The 26,611-nt window shown below is 39.1% G+C and overlaps 1 long non-coding RNA gene across 2 annotated transcripts in view; it reads left to right on the top strand.

Moving 5' to 3' along the window:
• LOC129048005 (uncharacterized) overlaps positions 1–26,611 on the top strand; it is a 104,962-nt gene that overhangs the window by 67,564 nt on the left and 10,787 nt on the right. Inside the window, exons 3-4 of one of the 2 annotated variants that reach the window (XR_010136591.1) lie at positions 2,464–2,504; positions 21,523–21,634. This is a non-coding gene — a long non-coding RNA (uncharacterized LOC129048005). Of the gene's footprint in view, positions 1–2,463; positions 2,505–4,960; positions 5,049–21,522; positions 21,635–26,611 lie in introns of those variants that run through there. The other variant, XR_008509977.2, reaches the window with a different exon arrangement.

Genomic DNA, 26,611 nt, shown 5'->3' on the forward strand with positions numbered 1-26,611 from the left:
CTAACAATTTACTAAATGATGAAAAAGTGAATATCATTGCCCTAACTCCTCTGAACTTCACAGGGTGGAGATTTTATTGGAGTTTCATGATGTAGGCATGATTTATTAAATCATTAGCAGCGAGATTGGGCTTAACCTTAAGCTTCCACCTCTTCCTTAGAGGTCAGACTGGCTCGAAGTCCCGGGCAAGGATGTACAATAGCACCCCTCTTATTCAACATAGTACTGGAAGTTCTAGCCAGTATAGTAAAGTAAGAAAATGAACTCAAAGGCATACAAATCAGAAAAGAATAAATAAAAAAAATTGTATTTACAGAGGATAAACATAGAAAATGCCAAGGAGCCTAAAAATAAAACGAAACACTCCTAGAACTAATAAGTGTGTTGAGCAAGGTCACAGCATACAAAGTAATCATGAAAATCAATTGTATTTCCTTATATTAACAATAAATATGTGGACACCAAAATTAATAACACAATACCATTTACAATAACTTAACAAAATATGCATAAATCTAAAGAAACATGTATGGGATTTATTTGCTGAAAATTACCCAGCACTGAATAAAGAAATCAAAGGGCTAAATAAGTGGAGAGACATATGGTGCACATGAATTGGAAGACTCAACCTAATAAAGGTTTCAATTCTTTCAAATTGATACGCAGTTTTAACTCAATTCTTATCAAAGTCACTGCAAGGTAGTTTTGTAGATATGGAGAATTATTTTAAAGTTCTGATAAAGACAAAAAAAGTGAAAGTAATCAGTCAACCTGATCTTAAGGCTTATTATAATAAGCAACATTAATTAAGATGGTGCAGGGATGGACACATAGATCAATAGAATAGAATAGAGAACCTAAAAATAGATCTACACAAATGTGCCACTGACTTGTGGCAATGTTGTTGTTTTAAGACACTAAGCCTATGGTAATTTATTATAGGAGAAATGGAAAAGTAGTACAGTTGTCCTCACCAGTTTTTAGGAATGTAAACACATCATGAGACAAAAAGTTGAGAATTGCTCTCCAGGGATCTTGGGCAAATATTTGTTTGCCCACTAACACTAATCTTTGTTTTTATATTTCTAAAATGCCATACCAGTCTTCCCAAATTAATGACTGTTTTGAGTATCAAACAAAATCATTCATTTAAAGTAAGTAGAAAATTGCCTGACATATTCATGCAAATATGTGACGGCTATTACTGTATTATTGGCAGAACTATAGCTGGCTACATCAAAGTCACAAAGGAAAGAGAAAGGTAAAGGAACGTTAAAAATGAATAAACACGGCTGGGCGCAGTGGTGCGTGCCTATAATCCCAGTACTTTGGGAGGCCCAGGCAGGTGGATCACCTGGGCTCAGGAGTTCGCAACCAGCCTAACTAACATGGTGAAACCCCATCTCTACTAAATACAAAAAAATTAGCTGGGCATGGTGGTGCATGCCTGTAATCTGAGCTACTTGGGAAGCTGAGACAGGAGAATCCCTTGTACCTGGGAGGCAAAGGTTGCAGTGAACCAAGATCACATCATTGTACTCCAGCCTGGGCAACAAGAGCAAAGCTAAAAAAAAAAAAAAAAAAAAGAAAGAAAGAAAGAAAGAAGGAAAGAAAGAAAGAGAAAGAAAGAAAGAAAAGAAAGAAAGAAAGAAAGAAGAAAGAAAGGAAGGAAAGAAAGAAAGAAAACACAATAAATAAAAGTTCTAAATGTATCTTTTTCTTTAATGAGCCAGATTTGACTGCAGTAAGAATATAATCTGATGGGTGTCCCTTCTCCTGAATCACCTTTTATTGTTTTGGAAATATTGATCTGTTGAGGCAAGTTCTTCCCATGGTTTTATAAAACACTATACTTCTTAAAACAACAGTGCACGTGCACACATGCACACACACACACACACCACATTAGCTCTTATTCATTTTAAATACAATGGCTGTTACATTTCTAATTTTATTTCTTTTCTGTATATCTTGGCAAATTGCTCATGTAAGGAAGGCCTGGCATTTTCAAAAATTAGCTCAGCACTTAAGAGCACATTTTTCTGAGCCTGTTCTTCTATTCATATGTCTTAGGAAGGATGAGCATAAAAATATCTTTTTTCTCGGCACCAGTGGGTAGATCCGTCTGCAGTGGTAGAGTGCCTATTGAGATCATGTCCTTGCTTAAGGAATCCAGACCCCACAATCCTAAAAACAAACAAACAAAAATTGAATTAACATTTTCAGCCTTCCGCTATGTATTTCATTGCAAACCCAAGGTTCATGAGGGGTTTCTATTCCTTTATTCACTTGTCCAACCATCAATATATATTGAGTAGGTATTATGAGTGAGATCTTTCTAGTCCCTGAGGATACGTTTCTTGCTTCCTTGGAGATGACAGTCTAATATTCACTATAGTCTAGTGTTTCTTTATGCACCAGAAATGTAGTTAAATATTTAATATAGCACCTTATTCTACCTAGGTCCTAAGATGGTACATGGTTTGTTGTTCAACAATGAAAACGTAAGTGAATGAACTTTTGCCATTCAGTCTTTTGTTCTGAGGTTCTGCTTCATAACTTGTTCTAATCCAGCCCTCTCCTCTCCCTAGGTTACCCTCTATTATATCAACCTTTTTTTTCCTTTGATATCCTTTACTATAGCCTGAAATTATTTTGTCCGTTTATTCCTCTCCTTTATTGCCTGTCACTCCTAATTGACTATAAATTCCAGGAAATTCAGATGACTTTTATCTCTATAGCTTAGTGCCCAGAAATATGTCTATTCTTTAGTCAGTGCTTAGTATGTGTTTGAATGAATGGGTGAAGTAATCAATCAGCCAATTTATCTCTTGTCATTCTGAAACTTTGTGGTACAATATGGTAGCCATGCATGTTATTAATTACTCGAAAGGTGGCTAATTCAAATTAATGTATACTGTAAGTATAAAATATATATCAGATTTCAATGACCTATTCCCAAAATAAAAAGAAAACAAAATTTTATAAATATTTGTTATTGATTCTATGTTGCAATGATAATATTTTGAATATATTGAGTTAAAATATACTATTAAATATTTTAAGGGTTAATTTCACTTGTTTCTTCTTGCTTTCTTAAATGGAGCTACAAGAATATTTAACATTTAATATATAATTCACCTTTGTGACTCACATTATGTTCCTATTGGACAGCATTAGTCTATAATAATGACCATGAAAAACAAAGTCCAAGAAATACACAGATGTAGATAGGTGAATTAATGCTAGGGCTCAGGCAGAAGCAAATAATACTCGGAATATATTCAGATTCTGCCTCCAGGAAGTTTGGGGAGTAAATATTCAAAATTAAAAGAAGTAAAGCCAGCATTTACCTCCAGACACCTCCAGAGAGGTGTCTAGTAGAAACTAGATGCCACACCCACCACTGAAAATGAAGGGAGCCTTGGTTTAGGGTCAAGGTGGCCACATCACACACCAGAACCGTTCAGAAACCACTTGCGTCCCCTTGATGTGTGACCAAATGCTATCAGGATGGTGGGCAGTGATTAATGTTGACATCTTTAAGAACACAGCAGTGCGAGGGGAAACAGACAAGGAGCTCCGCAGCCACTCAGGAGGGACTTTTAAAGGCCATTAAATCAAGTCTGTGATATTTTGTATTTCACTCTGACAGTCCTGACTTCAGATGGGCCAGTTCAGAGAGTCATCTACATAGGTGTGCATGAACCTTTCCAGAATTACAATGGAAGGGCAAGATAACAGGCCAACTCTGCTTTGCTTTCCTTATGGGTTCTGACAAGTGTGCAGGTGGTATTGGCTGATCTTCCATGCTTTTCCCTATGGGGAGGAGATGCTTTTTGTCTGAGGCTCCTGATCTCTATTTTTATTTTTTTCTGTGGACATCTTGCTTCAGATACATAAATGTAAAGGAAGCTAAGGATGCTAGAGTTGGTATAGCTTGGAGATTATTCTCCACAACCACTTAAACACTCAGGAGCATAAAATTTCCCACTGGGGAAACTACTGACAATGAGAATATTCCCTCCCTATTCTAAGTCTGGGTGGGGCTCAGGAATCTGTCTTTAAACCTGAGTAATTCTGTTGCTGATGATCTATATGGTTGACACTGACCCTAGATATTTGCCTCAGAGCACAGATGAGGAAATAGAGGTCCTTTTAAGAAAAAGAACTTGTCCAGGTTTCCACTGAACCTGACTTCTAGGGATGTTGCCATGTTTTTAATGGTTTCCTGATCTAACCCATGACAAAACTTTCAGAAAATTGTCAAGCGAAAACATTTGGCGTGGGGTTGGGTGGCACCATATGATCTTCAGTGCGTTCCTTGACTTGCCTGTCAATCCCTCTCCTACCCCAAGCTTAGTCGTTTTGCCAAAACAGAAGTTCTTTGCATAACCTTGAATTCCTCAAAGCATATGAAATGGGACATTAAGTGGCACCGCCGGGAGACTGAATTCAAGGGTAAAGTCAGATGTTAAAACTACTAGGTTGAGAAGCTCAGCAAGAATTTTGTTTCTTTATATTTACTCTGTGTTTATTTACATCAGGTATCATCAGAGCCATTATTATATTAATGTCGCGTATTTTAGTTAACCATAGAAATCTCACAGAACTCTAGATGGAGAAACAGTAGGAATGCTGGTATATTACATTGTACAATACTTTCATATCAGTTGGTTCCAATAATTACAACCTAGTGAAGAAATTGTTATTATGACCCTCTTCTCCATTTAATGGATGAGAAAACTGAGGACCAGAAGGTAAGCAAATTACCCAGAAGCACAGCATTAGAAACAATAAAGCTTTCTCAAGCCCAGGTCCTCAGCCATAGAAACTGGGCCTCTTTTGCACTATTCTGTGACTTGGGTGAATGGGAAATTAACTAAAGAGCCTTGTTCAGGAAAGGGACACCTTCCATTTTGTGCCTTTCCTCAAATTTCTTTGCACTTTCTTTTTCTAGATTCGACTTGAAGCTTGCAAAGAAAAGCATGGCAGTTTTAACACCTCAGACGGCGAATCTGTTAATAAATTGGTTTCCCACCTCCTGCTCTTTTTTTTTTTTTTTTGAGACAGAATTTTGCTCTTGTCGCCCAAGGCTGGACTGCAGTGGCATTATCTTGCCTCACTGCAACCTCTGCCTCCAGGGTTCAAGCAATTCTCATGCCTCAGTCTCCAGAATAGCTGGGATTACAGGCTCATGTCACCATGCCTGGGTCATTTTTGTATTTCAGTAGAGTCAGAGTTTCACCATGTTGGCCAGGCTGGTCTGAAACTCCCGATGTCAGGTGATCCGCCTGCTTTGGCCTTCCAAAGTGCTGGGATTACGGGCGTGAGCCACCATGCCCGGCCACCACCTGCCTGATCTTAAACTTTAATCACTGACTGTAGATCCTGTGTTCTCCCTACTGCTGATTAATATTCAGCTTAAAAACAAACAAACAAGAATGTGGCATATGCATGGGTGACTTTAATGCTCACGTGCTGGTGACCACTGAGGCCGGGATAAAATTAGGAATGAAGAAGGGGCTCTTCTCAATGACCAGTGTGAGCCCCAGGCCTCTCTATGCCTTTGAGGCTGGCAGGCTCCTTTGCTTCCAGATCCTGTCCTACTAGAGCCAGTTATGACCACAGGTAAAATCAGTAGAAGCTTATCAATTAGTAGCACCGAGAATCAAGCACAAGCTACTGCAAGTAGGTTGACAAGCATCAGCTACTTTGTGATAATATGTAATGATCAAAGATCTCCTCCCTTAGTCTCTAATCATGGTGGCCTCCACAATTCTGGAAGCCATGCCACACAGTAGAGTTCCTAGTCTGCTATTTTTTCTATTTGTCTTAGATCGGTTGTTCTAACTGTGCCATAACTTGGTAGTCTCTCTGGGAAGTGATTCTGCACTTTCTTTTCATAGATTTCTATTTTTTTGATCCTTGTATTTGCTCCAAAATGACTATGTTTCTCAAGCACATTTTAATAAATAGGACAAATGAATGGCATCCTTGAATATGTGTGTGTGCATATGCATGTATATGTGTGTGTGTCTGTGTGCCTGTGTGTTGTGTATCCCAATATATATTTGGATATATGTGTGTTGTATATCCCCATAGGTGCATTGAAAGGGAGTAAAGGCATTTGCTATGTCCTTAGCATGGCATGGTAAACTTGTGTTCTCTCTCTATAAACACGCAACCACAAATGACCAACACAATCACTAATTATTCAAGGCCACATCCATCCTGGCATCTGCCACTGAGGAAGCCCTTGTGGAAGAAAGGGGCAGGACTTACACCTGTCAAGTAGTACCCAGGAGTATTGCCAAACCTGCTCCCCAATTATATCATCTATCTCCACATCAATGTAAAATAATCAGTGCCTGAAAGTGCATAGTAGTGATTAATGGTACCAGAAGAGAACACACCCTGTGATGGAGAGCTCACTACCTCCAGAGATTTCCCCTCCACTATTTCCCTCCCATGGGAATGTTTCCCTCCCATAGCTGGTCCTAAGTGGCTCTGCAGGGCTTCAAAGAGCCAAACTTTTCCTTCTTTCTAAGGCATGTTTTATCTTTCCTCAGGCCTCTGCAATAAAAAAAAAAAAGAGTTTAGAAGACTAATGAATAACACTGCCTCTTTCTCTAGAATATTCAGAACTTATTGGTAATAAGATTCAAGAAGCACACCAATAAAGATCAAACATTTCAGGTTTACTACCAACAAAAGCTTTTGGGATGGGAAAACAGGTGAGCGGTCATTCGGGGCTTCCTTTACCTCACCCTTGAATTAAATTTACCTGCCCGTCGTAGATAGCCCTGCACCACTGTGCCCCGAGACCCCCACCTCGATCTGAGCAGAGACTGCCTCTAAAAGCTTATCAATAGAATAATGGAGATATGCAGGTCCTGTGGACAGGTTAGCTCTAAAAAAGGCAGCCTGGAAATGCCTGATGAGCGCACCTAGATCCTTCTCTCAACCTCAGCAAGCGATTGCCCATCCTCTGAAACAGAAAGAATGAAAGCAAAGAGAAGTGGAAAGTAAATTGGCAGTAGAATAGGAATTTCCTTCACTTAACAAATACTTGATTTGTGGGGAAAACATCATCTGTGTTCTCTTCCTAACAGTTGATATTCCTAGTTTGACTGTCCTCATTAACATGTAATCCTGGTGGAACTTCCCTAAAGTTCCTGTGCAGTTTAAATTTCCCTGTTACTTGTAAGCCTGGGAACAGATAAAACTATGACTATGTCTGAGCAAAGAAGAGTTCAGTTGAGGAAACTGAGGTGCAGGGTGGCTAAGTGGCTCCCTCAAGATCACACAGCTGGACATCAAACCCATGCCCCCTGCCCGCCTGGGGTACTTGGCCACAGCACTCATCACTGCCATGCTGACTCCCCAGGTAAAGACTATTAGCAGGGCAAGCTGTTTTTACAATATCATCTGTCAAATGAAATAATGATTCTGAAATCCTGGAAACCCAAGCCAGATCAAAACTGGCAGCCCCAGGAGAAGAAAGCATTTGACTCAGCGCAGTCAGTCAATCCATCCTGCCACCTACACCCCCCTTGCATGGAGAGAGTTATAATGTGTCTCTATTGTCCTAGCAAGTGAGCAGATGTTGAAAGCGAACAGAGAACAGCCCATCAGAAAAGCAAACTGGAGTATTCTGGTTTTCCCTTTTTTTTAAGGAAGCTTTTAATCAAAGGGGAGGAAAAAAGAGAACAAAGGGATAAAAAGGAGACAAAATGGATAAGAGGGGAAAAAAAAGATTTTGTGATGCTAGAGCCGATAATGAGAAAAAAGGGAAGGGAGAGGTAGCCAGCTTTCATTAACAGAATCCCATGCCTTGTACATCCTTGGTGAGTGACATCCACAGGGATCTTGTACAACTGGCCTGGTTTTGCAGCCAATTGAAAGTGTAGCCCTAAATGTGATCTGTTTTAAATGTATTGCAGTTGAATTATTTAATTTGAAATTTAGCTGGTGCCACAGGCTCTGGAGCGGGAGCAAGAAGAATGAACAAAATTATTTCATTGGAAAACGGTTTAATTTTTAATTATGCGATGAGGCACTTTGGGAGAATAAGACAATTGGCCCATGAGAGCTTTGTCTCCTGGGTTCACATGGAGTCGTGATAGGCACTTATGAGTGTTTAATTTGCTTGTCCTGGTGACTGTCCGTTGACTCTAAGAGCAGACAGAGATCAGAGGCATAAGCAGCATAACTATGACAATAACAATGATAATTGTAACTTGTGTTTGTGTAGAGGAAATTTCCACTTGTTTTCTTCATTGTCGTAGATACCATAAGCAACCTTGTCTAACCCATAGTCTGCAGGATGGTTTTGAGTATGCAGCCCAGGATGGTTTTGAGTATGGCCCAACACAAATTCATAAACTTTCTTAAAACATTATGAGATTTTTTTTTGCAATTTTTTTGGCTCATCAGCTGTTGTTAGTGTGAGTGTATTTTATGTGCAGCCCAAGATAATTCTTCTTCTTTCAATGCGGCCCAGGGAAGCCAAAAGGCTGGGCACCCCTGCAAGGTAACCTGGAATTTGTTTTGTCTTTTTGCATAACAGGAGGAAATGATGCAAGGTCTCAGGTATAGTAGAAAAAAGGCTTGGACTGGGAATTAAGAACAGAAGATACTAGTGTTATTGTTACTACATAACTACAATTGTATCACTTTGAGTGAGTCACTTTACCTCCTTAGGCTTCGAATTCCTTAATATATAAAAAAGTCATTGGGTCTGATGAGCTTTGTGATCACTTTTACTTTTAAAATGTGTCTTTCTGTATTTGATCCTAAACGAGCTTCTCCCGTTAACTAAACTATTCTCTGTAAATGAGGTTCTTTGTGAAGAGCCTCCCATAAACATTTCATTCTACTAAATATTATTCTATTACTGTGCTATTCAATAACACTTTATTGAGCAGTATCTCACAGTGGTCCATTAAGGTCACTCAGAGACAGACAGGCATAGATTTGGATTCAAGCTATGTTAATTCCTAGCCTGCTAGCACTGTGCAGGTTAATTGATTCTCTGAGCTATGTCTTTCTAAAATGGGGAAAATGCTATTACTTACTTGAAGGTTTGTTGTGAAAATTAAATGAAGTGATCCATGTAAAGTGCTTGAAAGTGCAGTTATAACATGGAACTCAATAGATACTAGCTCCCATTGTCACCATCATCATCTTCATCACCACCACCATCATGGTATGCTAGACTGTCTTATAGACATTAGGGCTGTGGAGCTGAATAGTTCCTATTATCAAAGGGATATTAACATTTTAAGAAAAAGAGGTAAACACAAACTCTAAGTATTGTCACGTAGATTTGAACAAAGGGCTCTGAGACTATAGAAAAAGAAAAAACTGAGACTCATGGAGATGACCTGATTTGCCCAAGACCATTCAATGTATTATCCATAGTGCTAGTACCAGTACAGTGCTAGCACTGTGTTATCAAAAACTATCTTTACAAAAAGGCATTTCAAGAAACTAAATGAAATTAACATCATGAGTCTAACCTCTGCAAACCATCCAGTTTCTTCTATTTCCCAACACTTCAAGGACTACTATATAAAGATTATTGTTTTCTACTCACAACTCAACCTGCAATTGAATTGTGAGTATGATGTAAAAAAGAAGTACATCTGGCCGGGCACGGTGGCTCATGCCTGTAATCTCAGTACTTTGGGAGGCTGAGGCAGGTGGATCACAAGGTCAGAGATCAAGACCATCCTGGCTAACATAGTGAAAACCCATCTCTACTAAAAATACAAAAATATTAGCCAGGTGTGGTGGCAGGCACCTATAGTCCCAGCTACTCGGGAGGCTGAGGCAGGAGAATGGTGTGAACCCAGGAGGTGGAAGTTGCAGTGAGCTGAGATAGCGCCACTGCGTTCCAGCACTCCAGCCTGGGCGACAGAGCGAGACTCCGTCTCAAAAAAAAAAAAAAAAAATCTATATACATATGTGTATTCTTATGTGAAAGTACAAGTGCAGATGTGTAAAAATGTCTACATCTATAAACACAGGTAGCTACATATAGAGATATACAGTAAGTCCCTATGTGCACACATTAGTATATGCCTAAGCACATGGGAATACACATGTCCACGTGTACATCCATATGTGGCCATGCATATATTTATACACAGGCATGCATGTGTCCAAACACACATCCACACTGACACATATGCACAGAGGGTATTTTGACAACACTGTGAACAGCTCCAGCAGCAAATACTGTGGAGGTTCTTATAATTTAAGCCAACAATTGTCACTAAACTTAAGTTCTGGTTCAGGAGGCGCTGGAATCTCCAGCTGCATTAGGGCCTTATCTGTTAATCTTCTTAAATCAATTAAACAAAGCTTTAAAACATCAATTTCCTACATTATCTGTACAATGTAAAATCTACCATGTGAATTCAATTCCAAGTGAATCAAATAATGCTAAATCAAGAATAGAACTTAACTATGATTCTCAAACTTCAGTGCTATAACAACTCCAGGAGCATGTTTATTTTGCCAATCATTAGTCTTCAGCCCAAGAGACTCTGACTTAGTCTCAGGTGGGGCCCAGGAATCTGCACTTAACAAGCTTCATCAGTGATATAGATGCTGGTGGTTTGTGAAATATCTTTTGAGAAGCACCAAATTAAAGATGATCAAAACCTCACTTTGCAAAAGAGTTAATAAAGGTCCAAATAATGAAGTGACATTCCAAAATTATGCTACTGTTAATAGCATAATAGGATTTGGAACACAGATCTTGTCCCTGTATGTATCTCAACAAGATGAGGTATGAAGTTATTATTTTACAGTATCTGTGTCTCAACTTCCAACAGAACTTTAAGCTTCTCAGGGTAATTGCAATCTCTCTCTCTCTCTCTCTCTGTCTCATATTAGAATACACATAATAAACCAAATAAAGAGAAGAAACAGTAGAGAAATATATAAGAAAAAAACATTTATTGGTGAAAATCAGGTGACTGAATTGGGAAAAGTATGAATATTTATTAAGTTTCTATTATGTGATTGGTGCTATATTTGAGCTTTGTACCAGTTGGGGCTGTGATTGGCTGCAAATAACAAAAACATCTAACTAGAGTGGCTAAAACCAGTAGGAGTTTATTTTGTCTTGTAAAATAAGGGTTCAGAGTGAAGAATTGTTTTAACAGCTCGAGAATATTGGGATTGGTGTCTATAGATTACTAGTTCCTTTTGCCATTTTTTGTAATGTTTGTCCACTCACGATCACAAGACAGTTGTTGCAGCTCCAGTCATTGCATCTGAATTCAAGGTAAAGAGGCTGAGGAGATATACCAATTTCATTTGCCCCTTTTATTGAGGAATAAGAGCCTTTCTGGAAGATTTCAGAAGGCTTCAGCTTATATATCACTGGGGGAACATGGAGCTGAGAATTTGCTCTCAGAAATAGATTGTGTCAGCAAAGATGAAGAGGGGGTGGCTTTGGCACGTTTTGCATCTTCACACTTATAACGGAGAAAAGAAGGAATGATCCATGTGATATAAGGATGAAACAGTAGGCATTTCTCTGCCAGTATTTTGTGGATGATGTTGGAATAATTGTCTTTTCATGCAGCAGGCATTATTCAAGTGTTCCTTACGTACCAAAAGCTGAGCTAGGTGCCATGAACATAAAGTAGAAATAGACCTGATTTCAGTCCTCATTTCACAGTTAAGGATCCCACCACGAAAGCAACACTGCAATTCAATATAATATGTTCTACAATGGAGACAAACAAGGTGTTTTAGTTTTGCATGTCATTTCCATGTCCCTTAAAGTTGTTTTTGTTATTGTTGTTGTTCTCTATATGGCTTAGTATAAAAAACTGCAACCCACAAAGTCCAGTATAATATAAACTGGGACCACCTAACTAGACTCATCTCATGCTCTTCTTGCTCCTTCTTATAATGGACCAAGCTTCTTCGTACTTCAGGATTCTTGCACGTGACATTTCCTCTGTCTAGAATATGCTTTTACCCAACTCCTCAACCTACATCATCTGTCAATCCCTTTATCATTTAGATCCCAGCTCACATGTAATATTGAGTCCCCTAGACTAGATTACATTCCTTGTTGTCATCCTCATAACACTCTTGGTGTCTACCACGTCTTGCTATTATATCAATATGTGCCATTTGTTTCATATATGCCTCTCCCTCTATACTTCAAACTCCATAAGGGAAGGGGATATGTGTTCTTTAATAACAATTTTATCTCCAATACCTAGCACATAATAGGTACTCATCATTAAACATCAATAAAATAGATAAATGCATAAATAGGTGGAATGAAGCTACAGGTTCTGCTTAGCGGTGCCAGGCTTCACAAAGTATATAACATTTAAACTTGTCCTCGCTGATCCTCAGTTTTCTACATATTTTTAATGAGTAGGACAAGGTGATTGCTAAAGGCCTGCTCAGCTTATTTTTCATTGACATTCACTCTTGAGTCCTGACTCCATCTCTACCTTTCTGTGTGAATTTGAGCAACTTGCTTAACCTTCCTCAGCCTCAATCTCCTCTGTCAAACAAGTAGAGATGATCTCTGAGGCCCTTTTCAAGCCTGAAGCATCAGTACATTTTTGAAACTCCAGAAGCAACATGAAAACTGCAGGGTGAGAGCTGGAGGGATTCTGCTGAGTTGTGGGTTTTGCAGGTGTTTCCCAGCAGGTTCCCAAGGAGCCATTCTCGAAGGAACTCAGCGTGTTACCTGGACTAATTTATAAAGGAAATGAAAAGGAAATGGACTCGTTATAATGAACACCATTAATTCACCACTCCAGACTTCACTGTGTAAACAGCAAGTATCAAGCGATTCAATTGTCATTTGTCGATTGAATTCTGCTATTTTGCCTGTTGGAAATGACCAGCCAACACAACAGCGTGCAGATGATGGCAAGACTACTGATTAGCATATATATTGTTTGTCCTGGTATAAATTTATGGCAAACAGCAATATTTTACACTCCAGTAAAGTTAATAAATGAAGCTTTGGGCTATAAAAATTTCATGTTCCTTTGTGCAAAGGTCAATTATAAATAGTTAAGCACATATTCATTCAAAAGCTTGAGGCCTCACAGCCAGAAGAATGAAATATATTCTGGTAAATTTACACTCTGGCTGGACTTGCCTTTCATTTTATAGCCTTGGTGACATCCCTCTTTGCTCGTCGGCACAGTCTGTATTCTCAAAGAACTCCCCTGGCTGGAGAGACTAAATGAAATGAGTACGTAAACATTCCTAGCCCTGTGGTTTGACACTCAGAATGTGTTTAATAATGCCAGTTTAATCTGAACGGGAAAGCCCATGTGAGAGAAGAGGCAACTGGGATTCACAGCAACACCTAAAGCTCTTTGTCCATAAGGAGAAGGCTAGACAAGAAACAGGAGATGTGTTTTCTTATTCCAGTTCTACCATGAACTAAGAGATCATGGGACAGAATCAGTCTCCTCTCTAGGCCTTTGTTTCCCCATTTGAAAAAAATGAAGAGAGTGAATTTCATCAGTGTTCCAGTTATCTCTTGGCTGCATAACAAAACTCCCAAGACACAGACTGGTTTAAGTTGTTTTAAAAACTGCAATCATTTTATTTCATCTTCTGATTTTGTGGGTCAGGAAGTTGGGTGGGGTTCAGTGGGAGATTCTCTGTTCCATCTGATGTCAACAGAGGTCACTTAATTTCTTTCTTTCCTCTCTCTCTTTCTTTTTCTTTTCTTTTCTTTCTTTTTTTCTTCCCTTCCTTCTTTCTTTCTCTCTTTCTCTCATTCTGTTGCCCAGGCTGGAGTACAGTGGCGCAATCTCAGCTCACAGCAACCTCCGCCTCCTGGGTTCAAGCGATTCTCCTGCCTTAGCCTCCCGAGTACCTGGGATTACAGGTGTCCACCACCACACCTGGCTGATTTTTGTATTTTTAGTAGACATGGGGTTTCACCATGTTGGCCAGGCTGGTCTGGAACTCCTTACCTCAGGTGATCTGCCCGCCTCAGCCTCCCAAAGTGCAGGGATTACAGGCATGACTCAATTGTATTTAGCTGGTGGATTGAGTGGTGGAGAATCTAGAGAACCCTCTCTCATGTATCTAGTGCCTTGGGGAGATGGTGAGAAGGCTGGGTTCTGCTGAGACTGTGCACTGGAATGTCTATGAATGGCCTCTTCGGCATGACATTGCCAGGGTAATGAGACTTCTTCTGTGGCAGCTCATGGCTCCAATATGAAAGGCAAATGCTGCCAAGGCTGAGTCAGTAAACTGGCACAGCACCATTTCCACCACACTTTATTATACAAAGCAGTCACAGAGGCTTCATGGATTCAGGTAGAGGGAACATAGATCCTATCTCTTGATCAGAGAAGAATCAAGGTTTTGCAGCCATCTTTAATGTGCCCTACCAGTGCTTTCCGACTGGGTTCCAAATTAAGAGATGTTGCATGGAAAAGGATTTGGTGGTCAGTAAGTTTGGGAAATAGTGGGTTAAAAAAGTTGAGCAACTATTGTGTGTATGCTGCAAGACTTCTTAATATCTTTCACTTATTCCCTCCTTCTCTTAATACTTACTGTTTACTTTGTACCAGGACCTGTCAGGCTACAAAAATGCAGCAGTGAACAAAATGGCACATTCAAGTGTTTGTATGTGTGGGGGAATTAGACAATAATAAAATAAATCCATAGTGTCAGGTCCTGTTATGTGTTATGAAAGCAAGCTGCAATGATAGAGAATGCCAAGACTTACTCTTTCAGATGGGACAATCAGATGGAAAGAGGAAGAGATATATCAGCAGGTAGCTACACAGTGAGAACAGAAACCACACAGAAGGTCGGTGCAGTAGCAACAGCAAGGTGCACAGCTCCCTGGAGTAGGAGCATTGTTGGTCAAATGGCTGGGATGGAATGAATAAGAACATGAGTGGTGAAAGATGAGATCAGAGAAGCAAGGTAGGGTATTTGGAGCAATGACAGACTTTGGAGTTTATCGAAAGTGTGATAGAAAGCCACAGGAGGCTTCTGGGGTGGAGGAGAGTGCATTATTACTTTTAAAAGATTCCTTCCTCACTTTGGGAGGCCAAGGCGGATGGATCAGCTGAGGTCAGGAGTTCGAGACCAGCCTGGCCAACATGTTGAAACCCCATCTCTACTAAAAAAAAATACAAAAAAAAACCCACAAAAATTGGCTGGGTGTGGTGGTGGGCACCTGTAATCCCGACTACTCAGGTGGCTGAGGCAGGGAGAATCACTTGAACCTGGGGAGGTGGAGGTTGCAGTGAGCTGAGATTGCACCATTGCACTCCAGCCTGGGCAAGAGACCGAGACTCTGTCTCAAAAAAAAAAAAAAAGATTCCTTCCTACTCTGTGGAGATAAGCAGTAAAGGACAAACAAGCAGGAATCAGTTAGGAAGCCACTGCAATATTCCAAGTGGAAGGTGATAATGATGGTATGACCAGTGGTTAAGGTAAAAGTGAAGAGGTCTAGATCTGGGATGTATTATGGAGGTAGAGACAATAGGATTTGTTGATGGAAGGTGAAGTGGCAGGGAAAAGTGAAAAAATGCTTCTTAGGTTTTGGGTCTATGCAGCTGTGGAACTGTGGGAATATAGCCTTAAATAATTTGGTGTGTGTTATGATTGTTAAGATGAACACTTGCAGGCTTATACTGAGGACCAGAGTTCCAAGGAAGACATTTTGAAAAATGTTAGACTACACTTGTCAAAGAAAGATTGCACCAGATGGAGTTACACAGGCAGGGAAGCCTTTATTCAAGACTATTGAAATAGAGTTTAAGACTTGCTATAGGGGAGATGAAACTTCACTGAAACAAAAGGCGGAGTATTTTTAAGAGCCATGGTAAGCTAGCGGAAAGGTACTGGATGATGTTAGTGGGGAGGTTGGCCATCTGTGCTTGCTAATTGATGCTTATAAAGTTAGGCTCCTACCTACCCACAGCCATTGGGAGATAGAGGCATTATCTTCTTTGATGATATTTTAAAGAATGACTCCCAGGTCCTTGAGAAAGACCTTTCTAGATTGCAAATCTTTCAAGAGGCTGGGAGAAGATTTACATCCCAAAGGGGTAGAGAAAGAATAACAATTGAAAGTTTCCTAAAGTAAATGCTATAAGAAAAGGGAGGTCAGGGACTTATAATCAGAAAAACTTGTGTAAAGTTGAGTTGCCCTAAGGGGAATATTATGGTCTTCTTTGTTTTGCTCTATCATCTGATGCTTTCAGGTTTGAAAACTTAGACACACTGCATGGAATCCTAGCAATCTAGGTCCTAAAACTATTTTGTCAAGACCTTCTATCTATGTGACTTTGGACAATTATCTTAAATTATGTTTGTCTTCACGTTCTAATTCTTCTACCTCAAAGTCTTTGCATTCTGTATTCCTCCTTCCTGAATGGATCTTCCCTACATTTATGCATGGCTATATCCTTTTAGTCTTTTGTTCTCAGTGAGAATATCTCCTTTCAGTCTTTGTTCTCAGCGAGGCCTACCCTGACCACTATTTTAAAGTGACCATTGGCCCATTGTTGCTTCCTATCTCCTTAATTCCTAATGTAATATGCCATGTATTTATTTATTTATTTATTTATTTATTTTATGTTTCCTATTTGTAATCTGTTGCCTCCTGCTGGAATGGAAGCTTTATTGGCAAAGTGGCCGATCACAGAATTACTTGTTATACTAAGAAATTGAAAAACAAACCTAGAAATGTAAAAATTAAGGGAATACTTAACGAAGTTGATACCTCTCATCAGGGGAATAATATGCAGCCATTTAAGTTACGTTTATGAAGACAGTGTAATAAGGAGAGCTGGTACATGGAAAGGATAAATTAAAAGAATCAGAATATAAAATTACAAATAAGTTTTATCATATTATTATAAAAGCCAAACTTGAAAGAATCTATTCCACATGTAACAAATATGTGATGACGTTCAAAGTGGTTACCTTTAGGTGCCATTATTATGTATATTATGTTTTCTTGCTTTTCTTATTTTCAGGATTTTTTTCAATTTTTAAATAATGATTAGATTCATTTTTAAAGCGGAAAAGTAAAACCTTTAAAAAAAACAAACAAAAAAAAAAGACTAAGAGACTACCAAGATTATAAACTTCTTTGTTCCCAATTTGTGACACATCCATAGAGCTCAAACTGCTTTGGCCTTCATAATGGGTCATGGCTTGACATGTTTTGAGTATCAAGAACAGAAAAAGCTAGAGCCTATCTTTTGAAACATTTGCATGACATTTTTAAGGGAGTGGAGAAATAGAAGCCTGGAAAGAGGAAACTAGAGGAAGAGAAACCACAGAGAGCAGTTTGAAGGCAGAAGCACGCCCACAGGGTGCTTTGGAGACCCTCTAGGCTGCAGAGAAGAGCAAGGTAAATAGGCGTGGAGCAGGTATTATCAATATTATGCCAGTAACTAGGCAACTAAAAGATTTGTAAAGAAGGCACAGCATCATGCGAAATGCAGCAATGGGTTTTAAGGAGACACGGTGAGGATTAACAGCCCTGTGATTCATGGAAACAGCAATTTGTCATAGGCGCTATCTGCCATGTGTAGGTGACAAAAAGTATAGAGACAATGCAGGAGAAGTGTGACAATGAACTGAGTGATAAACACAGATGGGAGAAGCACCAGAATGACTCACTTTAATTATTTTGAGCTTGGCTTCCTCTACACAAAGCCTGGAGGAATTGTTCTCCCATTTTTGTTTGTTTTACTTGTGTTTGTTCATTAAGTGTTGAAATCGATTTCTCTCAGACATTTTCTTTTTCGGACCACAAGGAAGGCTTGTTTTTATTGAACACCTACTAAGTGTTAGCCATTACCTTTGGTGGTATCTGTTAAACCTCTTAATGACCAATAGCATATACATGATTCTTCTTCTCATTTCAGAGACAGGTACGCTAAGACTTAGAAGAAGTCTTGCAATTTCATTATAAGATTACGTATTAGCAACTGTTAAATCCTTGTGTAGAATCCTTGCCTGTCTAGCTTTACTTACTTATCTACTTTACCAATCAAATTATACATACAAAGAATTTTTTCTCTTATGCTGGGTTCAGAGAGTCCTCAAAACCTGTTTCTCAGGGTTTGAGGTATTACAGGTGATTGCCAAAGAAGCCACAGCCTTCAGTTGTGTGTCTGTTGCTTTTCTGTTAGGTATACTGATGTGACAAGTTCCAGTGCTCGTCAGTTTTCAATTTTCTAGCAAAATGGAAAATGCAATTACAGTATTCAGCAAAATATTGTTGTTGGTTCAAAAATAATTAAGCATAGTATTAAGTTGCTGTTTTACTAAGTGGGATGCAGTGACTCTCTTCAAAGCTACAGCAAAAGGAAAAGAATTTTAAAAGTTCTATAGAAGGAGGGTGTGTGAGGAGCAAGGAGGAGAAGAGTGGGTGCATCTTTGGGGGAAATAGTTAATAAGCTGAGGTTTTAAGAGAAAGGGCTGCAGGCCGACTCCTCTGTGGAGGAGGCTCTCTTAGTAAGAGTTCAATGCAAAAGTTGACTAGAGCTAACTCTTTTATTGTGATGACTTTGAAGTTGATTTCCCCAGGATCCATTTTTGTTGCTTGATATTAGAGGAGTTGGCTGCAGTAAGAAAATTCAGAAGGTGAAACACCAGTTTGGTAGATACATAGCCTGTTAAAGGGGACTAAAAGAAGTCTCTACTAGGAAAAGAACAAAAAGGGTGAGCATTTATTGTGTATCTGCTATGCTCCAGGAACTGGATAAGGATATTCTCTATCTAGACAGAAAGAATGAGGTATTCATATCAATGACAAATTATCTATTTACTGAATGTCTATTATGTGGCAGGCATTGTACAAAAACATTTAACATGCAGTTTTTCTTTGATTGTCATAGCAGCCTGCATAAGCATTTAGCAGATAAGAAACTATAAGCACAAAGATATTAATAAATAGCCTAAAGCACATAGCAAGTAAATAGGAGACGTGCTGTTGATATCTAGAAACTTCACCTTTGACCGCAATAGTATACTGTTTCTGACAGCTAAGAAAACTAAAGCTTAGGCACTACAGAATTTTTTCTACTTGAGAAACAACCTCATGCAACATTAAACGTTTAAGGGATGAAAAACCTCACTTCCAAACCTGGCTCTGTTCTGGGAATGTGGGCAATTTACTCTGCTTCAATGAGGCTCGACTTCTTCACCAATGTTACTGAAACCACAATAGTCATCAGAATCACTCCCAGGGCATGTTAAGATCCAGATTGCTGGGTTCCACCTCCAGAGTTTCTGATTCAGTATGTCTGGGGTGGGCTCCAGGATTTATATTTCTAACAAGTTCCCAGGTGATGATGGTGTTGCAGATCGGGGACCTCACTTGGGCAGACTGCACTGTACTGTCCTCTGAACTGAAAGCCTGGTTCTCCCTGGCCTGAAAGAGAGTGCTTCTTTAAGTAGACACAGCATTAGCTTTGGAGACTTGGCCTAATCTTTCCTTCTTCATTTCCTGTGTGATCTTAGGCAAGCTGATTTATCCTTCTGAGTCTCCATGTTGTCATGTGTAAAATGGCGCTGTTGCTTTCTTTGTCATCGTCTTGTTGGTATGGATTATGTGAAGCAATTTATGGAAAGCATCTAGGCTGTTGCCTGGACAAAATGCTCAATAGATGTTTATTCTCAACATTGGGAGGTTATCAAGATTATACAATATATTGTTGTGTATATATATGTTATATGTACAACATATATAACTTTTTATCTTTTTTATTGACTAAATATGCCAAGCATTATAACATTTCCTTTGTAGTATTTTTGTTTCCTAAGTCTCTGCCATCCTTATACAGATATGCTGTATGGCATCTGTAAAACATGCAGATTAGAACAAAGTGCTGCTCACATGACATGTCATTATTGTTGGAGAAATATTACATGTGTAGTTTTAATTCAGAAGTCACAATTCATGGAAGTCTCTTGAAGAGAGGATTCTGGATATTTTTGGATTGCAGGCCTCTGTAAACTTCATGGACCAGAAATCATCAGAGAAGAAACCCAAAGAGATAAAGGTCAAGTTGAGGAATGGTAAACTCTTTGATGATGTCAAAGGCTCTGTGTCTCATAGTGAGAAATTCTTTATCTCTGCCTATCAAAAAGACATTGCTAGTGAATCTACTTTAACAATGGCTAATCAAACTAGTTAGAAATGCCAATAGATGTTTTTATTATTTTAAATAAAAGTGTAAGTCCGGTACCCCACCCCCCTACCTCAATCCAAGCAGAAGTTTCTGAATTCTATTTTCCCTCCCTCTCATCTTTGTCCAGGTTGAAAATCAATGCATTTGGTTCACCTTGAATCTTGAGCTGCATATTTTTAGCATCAGAAAAGCCTGTATTGCCAGCATTACTGGAGAAAAAGCAGATAACCCCACAACGTCCTCCAGCCAAGGAGGAGGGCAGAGGGCTCAGAGGAGCAGAGTGCCTGCAGCTTAGATGATTCACCAGCCTTGATTCTACAGCATGCAGGCTGGTGACTATGACCCAGGGACCGTGAACCATGAGTTAGAATTTTCTGACAGAGTCCCTGATCTCAGGCTACCATTTTCTTTAATAATTGAGATAAGCATGGGAAGGAGGCTTAAAGTAATACTATTATTATTAATCCTAAGAAGTCTGTATTAAGGAATGGAAGCAACGTGTAGTAAAAATTATAATATTTAACACTCATCTGTGCTTCTTATGTGCCACTCACTGTTCTAAGTGTTTTACCTTTCTTGACTCATTTTATTTTAATAACATTTCATAGATGAGAAAAAAATAATTTCAGCAGCAGCAACAACAACAAAATGGAGCTGAGAAGTTAATGAACTTGCTGAAGTTCCCCTAGCTGGCAAGTAGTGGAAACGGGAGTCAAACTCCCATGTTCTGGCTCCAGAGCCCCCAGTCTTTATGCTTTTAGAGTTAAGCATAAAGCTACATCCTTTAATAGTTTTCCAAGCAATGTCTTTCACATGCATACGTCGTGTGAACCTCACCATATCCTTGCACAGAAGCAAATAAATGGGTTTTATTATCTTCATTGAAATATTTAAAGTACAGATTCAATAAGCATTTGTTGAGTAACTATCCCGAACTTTGTGCTATGTGCTATGTTATTGATTAAAATAGTTTCAAGAGATGAAAAATAAAAATAACTTCTGTGATATCACGCAGTTTGCTTGAGACACAGACTCTGAGATCACAGAGCAGTAGAAACCTTTGCTAAATGAATCTGAAGTCTTCTTGGAAGTGGTGAGACTTGATCTGAGCTTCAAAGGATGAAACAAACCACACTGAAGAGTGAAGCCTGTTAAGATGCAGGAAGCTGAAGTTCTCACTTTGTCTCTCCTGAAGATTTTCAGGGTGGAACACAACCTCCGTCCTATTCATATTCCCAGGGTTATTGGAAAGGTCAAATGTTAAAATAAATATTGGAGTACGAGGTGAACTATAACATGTTATTCCAATTTCTTTCCCTCTGCCCAGAATACTCATTCTCTGATGCAGCCCGATGACAAATTCTGATGTATCCATTCAATGGTCAGATCAAGGATTGTCACTTCAAGAGGTCATCATTTCCTCTCCCTCTCTCTTCTGGGTGAGATTGCCTCTCTATATCATTTGCATCCACACTTTTTTTTTTTTTTTAGCTACACTACACTTGAGATCCTTTGCAAGAAGGCCTGTGTTACTTATGAAAATGAGAATGGAGTCTTGCCTTAGTCATATCCTCATGCTTGTTAATTAGCACATGAACAGTCACATAGTAAACACTCAATAAGTGTTTAATTAACTATATTTGTGGCCTGTCTTCCATTCCAATGTTCTCTTCTCCTTACATATTAACATATAGTAAATGATGGCTAGATCATTAATCCCACAAACACTTACCACAGTACTGTTAGTAGGGCACTGTGGAAAATGCAATGGATACATTTGTAAACAGGAAAGAATATATGTAATTTTATAAGGCATGTAGCTAATGAATTGGAACATGTGTGGGGGGTGTGTGTGTGTGAGAGAGAGAGAGAGAGAGATGAAGAGAGAAACTTGTTCAGTGTATCAATAGATCCATCCAGTCATTCATCAAAACTCATAAGCATTTACTATGTGTCATGGACTGTGTTAGGCACTGAGATATAATTTTGAATGAGACCTACTCCCTGCTCTTAAAATACTTATAATCCAATCAAATCTTCCTGCAAAATCAGTAAACATAGACCTGGGATGTTAGCTACAAGTATAGAATTAGGAATTGAAGCAAATGATCTTTCCTGTTAAGGGTGCAGCCTGGCCTGCAAGATTTCCCCACAGCTCCTTGTTTCCTCCCCGGGAAAGGGGGACAGTGTTCCCTGGAGCCCCACTCAGTAATGAACACATTTCCTCTGGCTATTAATCAGCACCTTTACTGATGAATCTGCAGCAGCACTGTGGGGACAGAAGGATAGAGGATGCCTAAGATTCTATTTACTATCTCTTCCAGAGAAAGTCTCTGACCTCAATTTCATTTCTTGTTTTTATTGACCAATTTCATGCTAGTGGAGTAAATTTTCAAGGCCCTTTAGGAACAAATCAGCTTCTTTTGTCCTTGTTAAATGGACATTCTCCATTCAGTCATGGATCGACACAATCTTATCATCAAGAAGATAAGGTCTGAAGTGCATGATTTGCTTGCAGTGACCCAGACTGCACCTAAGTCTTCAGAAACCAGGCTTTAGTGGGTGAATTTCATAAGCAGGACCTAGGATTGACTCCACATTCTGATCATAATCTGAAACAGAGCAGAGGGTAGATAAAGTGACTCTACCCCTAAATTCATTTATACTTAGGTTACCCCATAGAGACACCCCAAGGTGAGCAGGACTGCAGAAAGAAGTTTTATAGGACAGAAAGACAAAATTGAAGGTAGGAAAGTGACAGAAAGAGAAAGAAGACTTCAGGGGTTGAGAGCATGATCAAACTTGGAAGGCTTCTAGGAAGAAGAAGGTTAAAATTAATAGGATGAATGCGTCAGTCGGCGGGTGAGAGGGGATGGAAATGACCAAGTTACGTTGTAGTAACAGAGAAACCCAAAATGTCAATGGCTTAAATCAACACTACTTCTCATTTAAGCTGCATGTCTATTGTGAGTCAGAGGGACTGTTCTGGTCATTGCAGTCACTCAGGAACCCAGGCAATGCAGGCAGCCTCACAACCATTGCTGGTCACCATGTCAAAGGAAGAGCAGCTAAGCTCAGGAGAGTCTACCAGCATTAAGTGCTCTGAATCCAAGAGCAACACATATAATTTATATCCATACCTTATTGACTAGATCTAGTGACATGTCCCAACTTCCCCACAAGGGAGCCAAAGCTATGTGCTCAGGAGTGAGACAGCAGTAGTGTCTACCACAAGGAATGTGGGCATAGAAAGAAAATCCTAAGAGGTGCTTATGCCAGTATAATATTCTCAGAGATGGGCAGGTCTCCAAATACTCCCTGATAAGATTCTAGTCCTGGTAGAAATGTGTTCACTCTTTCTCAGGGTTTAAGAAGAAACCCACAACAAAGCCTGGGCAGGAATAATAAAGTCAGATAATACAATATATAATGAACAAATATCTTATTTTTTTTTCATCTCTGCTTTTCTGCTCAAGTTTGAAGCCTGGCTCCATCTTTTACTAACTCTCTGACATGGAGTAAGTGACTTTCCCATCTATGCCAGAGATTCTTTATTTTTTTAAAAAACAGGGATAACGATATTACTTAATCTCTAGGACTTTCATACATATTAAACAAGTAAAAGCAGAAAAATGGCTTAGAATAGTCCCTGACACATACTAATAAGTATTCCATGAGTGTTAACCATTTTTCTTTTTCTTAACAACCCAAAGAGGTGGGTTCTACTTCATTAATAATAGGTTACCTCATTAATAAATAGGTTTTACCTGATTTAATGGTATGAAAAGGGATGTCTGGAGAGACTGAGTATATTCCAGATCAGCTGTGTGATCAATGGTGGAGCCAGGATTCACATTTAGGTCCTTTAATTTCAGAGGTTGAAATTTATATTTTGCATACAAATTATCCTTGCGATTGATCACCTCAACAGCCCTGAGGATGGAGCCAATAATATTCTTCCAATCACCAACCCTTCTGCTACTATTACTGCCATCACTGCAACTTCCAGGTATCATTTATAGAGCACCTACTTTACATAAATCACATCTAATTCTCACAAAAATTCCCTTTTTATACTACAAACTGAGGTTCAGAGAAGTAAAGTATTAGTTTGCCAGGGCTGCCATACAAAGTACCACAGATCAGGTGGCTTAACAAAAATTTATTTTCTTACAGTTCTGGAGGGTAAAAGCCCGAGACGAAGGTGTTGACAGGGTTGGTTTCATTCTGAGTGCTCTCTTCTTGGTTTGCAGATGATCACTTTCTCCGTATATCTTCATATGGTCTCTCTCTGTGTGTGTCTTAATCTCTTCTTATAAGGGGAACAGCCTTAGGGGATGAAAGCCCACCCATATGACCTCATTTTAACCTAATTACCTCTTTAAAGGCTATATTTCCAAATATAGTCACATTCTGAGGTACTGTGTGTTGAACTTTGGGTGTGTGTTGGGGTAGGGGGAGTCAACTAGTAGCCTGTACCCTAATGAAATCAGAAGTTAAATATAGGATATTCTCATTGTAAGCACACATCATCCTTCCATCTCTGATCCATTAATGAAGGTCTCCTATGTACTAGGCATAGTTTATAGTGCTTTATCACTCCTTTTTTCAAACCTAGTTCTCAGAGGAAATGCTGACTCCTTTGTATAGCTAAGGAAATTGGTGTTCCCAATGTGGTCAATGTCCGTCACCTTGTGATGTGTTCAAATCTTCTGACTCCACTAAGAAGAAACTTTCCTTTTCTCCTATCTTGCTCCTTTGGAGATGAGACAGCCCTTTTAAAATGATGCCATACCAGTTATGTCATCAAGAGTTAGCCTTTTTAAGTGCTAACTTCGTGCAAACATGAAGATAGGCACTTAACACGCGGAAACCTAAGAAACAATGCCAACTTTCCAAGAAATCACAACCTAGATGAAAAGGCGAGTAATGAAAAAATGAAAAGTACAATATAAATACCAGTTGTTGTTCCATGGGAAGTGCCATCAGTGAATAGCTTCAGAGGAAGCTGTAACCACTATAGAATGGTTATTCAGAAAAAAACTTCTTGGCAAGTTTTGAGGGATGCATTTGGAAGTCAGAGTAGTTAGCATGTCAGCAACAACAAGAAACAGAAACATATTTGTAGGATAATTTCCGGTCACATTCTTGCTTAGATATTAATGGCTCACCATTGTCTGCAAGGTAAAGTCAAAGATTCTTAGTTTGCATTTTGCATTTGAACAAGCTTCTGCTTCTGCTTTATTACCCACCATTCCCCCCAGGTGACAAACCTGAGCTCTGAGCCAGTCATTTCTCACCTTTGACCCTTCACCTGTGAACAGAAACTGCATAGAGAAAAGAGCAGGGATCTCAGAATCTGGCAGGTCTGAATTCTGGCTCTGCCACTCACTAACTACTAGGACATTTCACATGTTATTTAACCTTTCAGTTTATTCACCTACAAAATAAAAATAGTAACAAGTACCTGTCAAGGGATATGTAAAGATTTAATGAAATAAACTTTTTTTTTTTTTTTTTGAGACGGAGTCTTGCTCTGTTGCCAGGCTGAAGTGCAATGGTGTATCTTGGTTCACTGCAACCTCCGCCTCCTGGGTTCAAGCGATTCCCCTGCCTCAGCCTGCCGAGTAGCTGGGACTACAGGTGCACACCACCACACCCGGCTACATTTTTTTTTAGTAGAGACAGGGTTTCACCATGTTGGCCAGGATGGTCTCAATCTCCTGACCTCATGATCTACCCACTTTGGCCTCCCAAAATGTTGGGATTACAGGCGTGAGTCACCGCACCCGGCTGAAATGAACTTTTTAAAGCACCCAACATATTGCCTACTGTATTATGTGGACTCAGGATATGGTAGTTATCATTATAATAATGATGCTTTTTTTTTGTGCCCGCAATTCACTTCCACTACTTCTTAGCCTAAAGAAGTCCCTTTCCATTTTTTATATTTATAATGTAGCTTTATATTACTGCATCATATTACTTATAAGTAGAGGCAATGTAATGTGGTGGTTAGGAGTACAGTCCTGGAATCAGTCAGCTTACCATTGATGAACTCTAACTCTCATTACTCTGTGATGTTAAGCAAGTTATTTGGCCACTCTTGTTTCTCAGCTTTTTTATGTATAAAATGACATTAGGAAATTGTCTGCTTCATAGAGACAGTTTTGAAGAGAAAATGAGTTTATGTAGTAGTTTCTGGAATACAGCATACATTCAATAAATGGAAGCTATTGTTATATTCATTTTATACAGGAAGAAAAAAGTCATGTAACTTGATGAAATTTGAAAGACTAGTGGGACAAAAACTTTTAGAATTAGAATTTTGAGTTGTGTGAGTTCCTTACAAATTTTCAACACCAACTCCCATCAGATATGTAATTTGCAAATATTTTCTCCTATTCCATAAGTTG

Source organism: Pongo abelii, chromosome 13 (genome assembly GCF_028885655.2).
Source record: "Pongo abelii isolate AG06213 chromosome 13, NHGRI_mPonAbe1-v2.0_pri, whole genome shotgun sequence".
In the NCBI taxonomy this organism is placed as follows: domain Eukaryota; kingdom Metazoa; phylum Chordata; class Mammalia; order Primates; family Hominidae; genus Pongo; species Pongo abelii.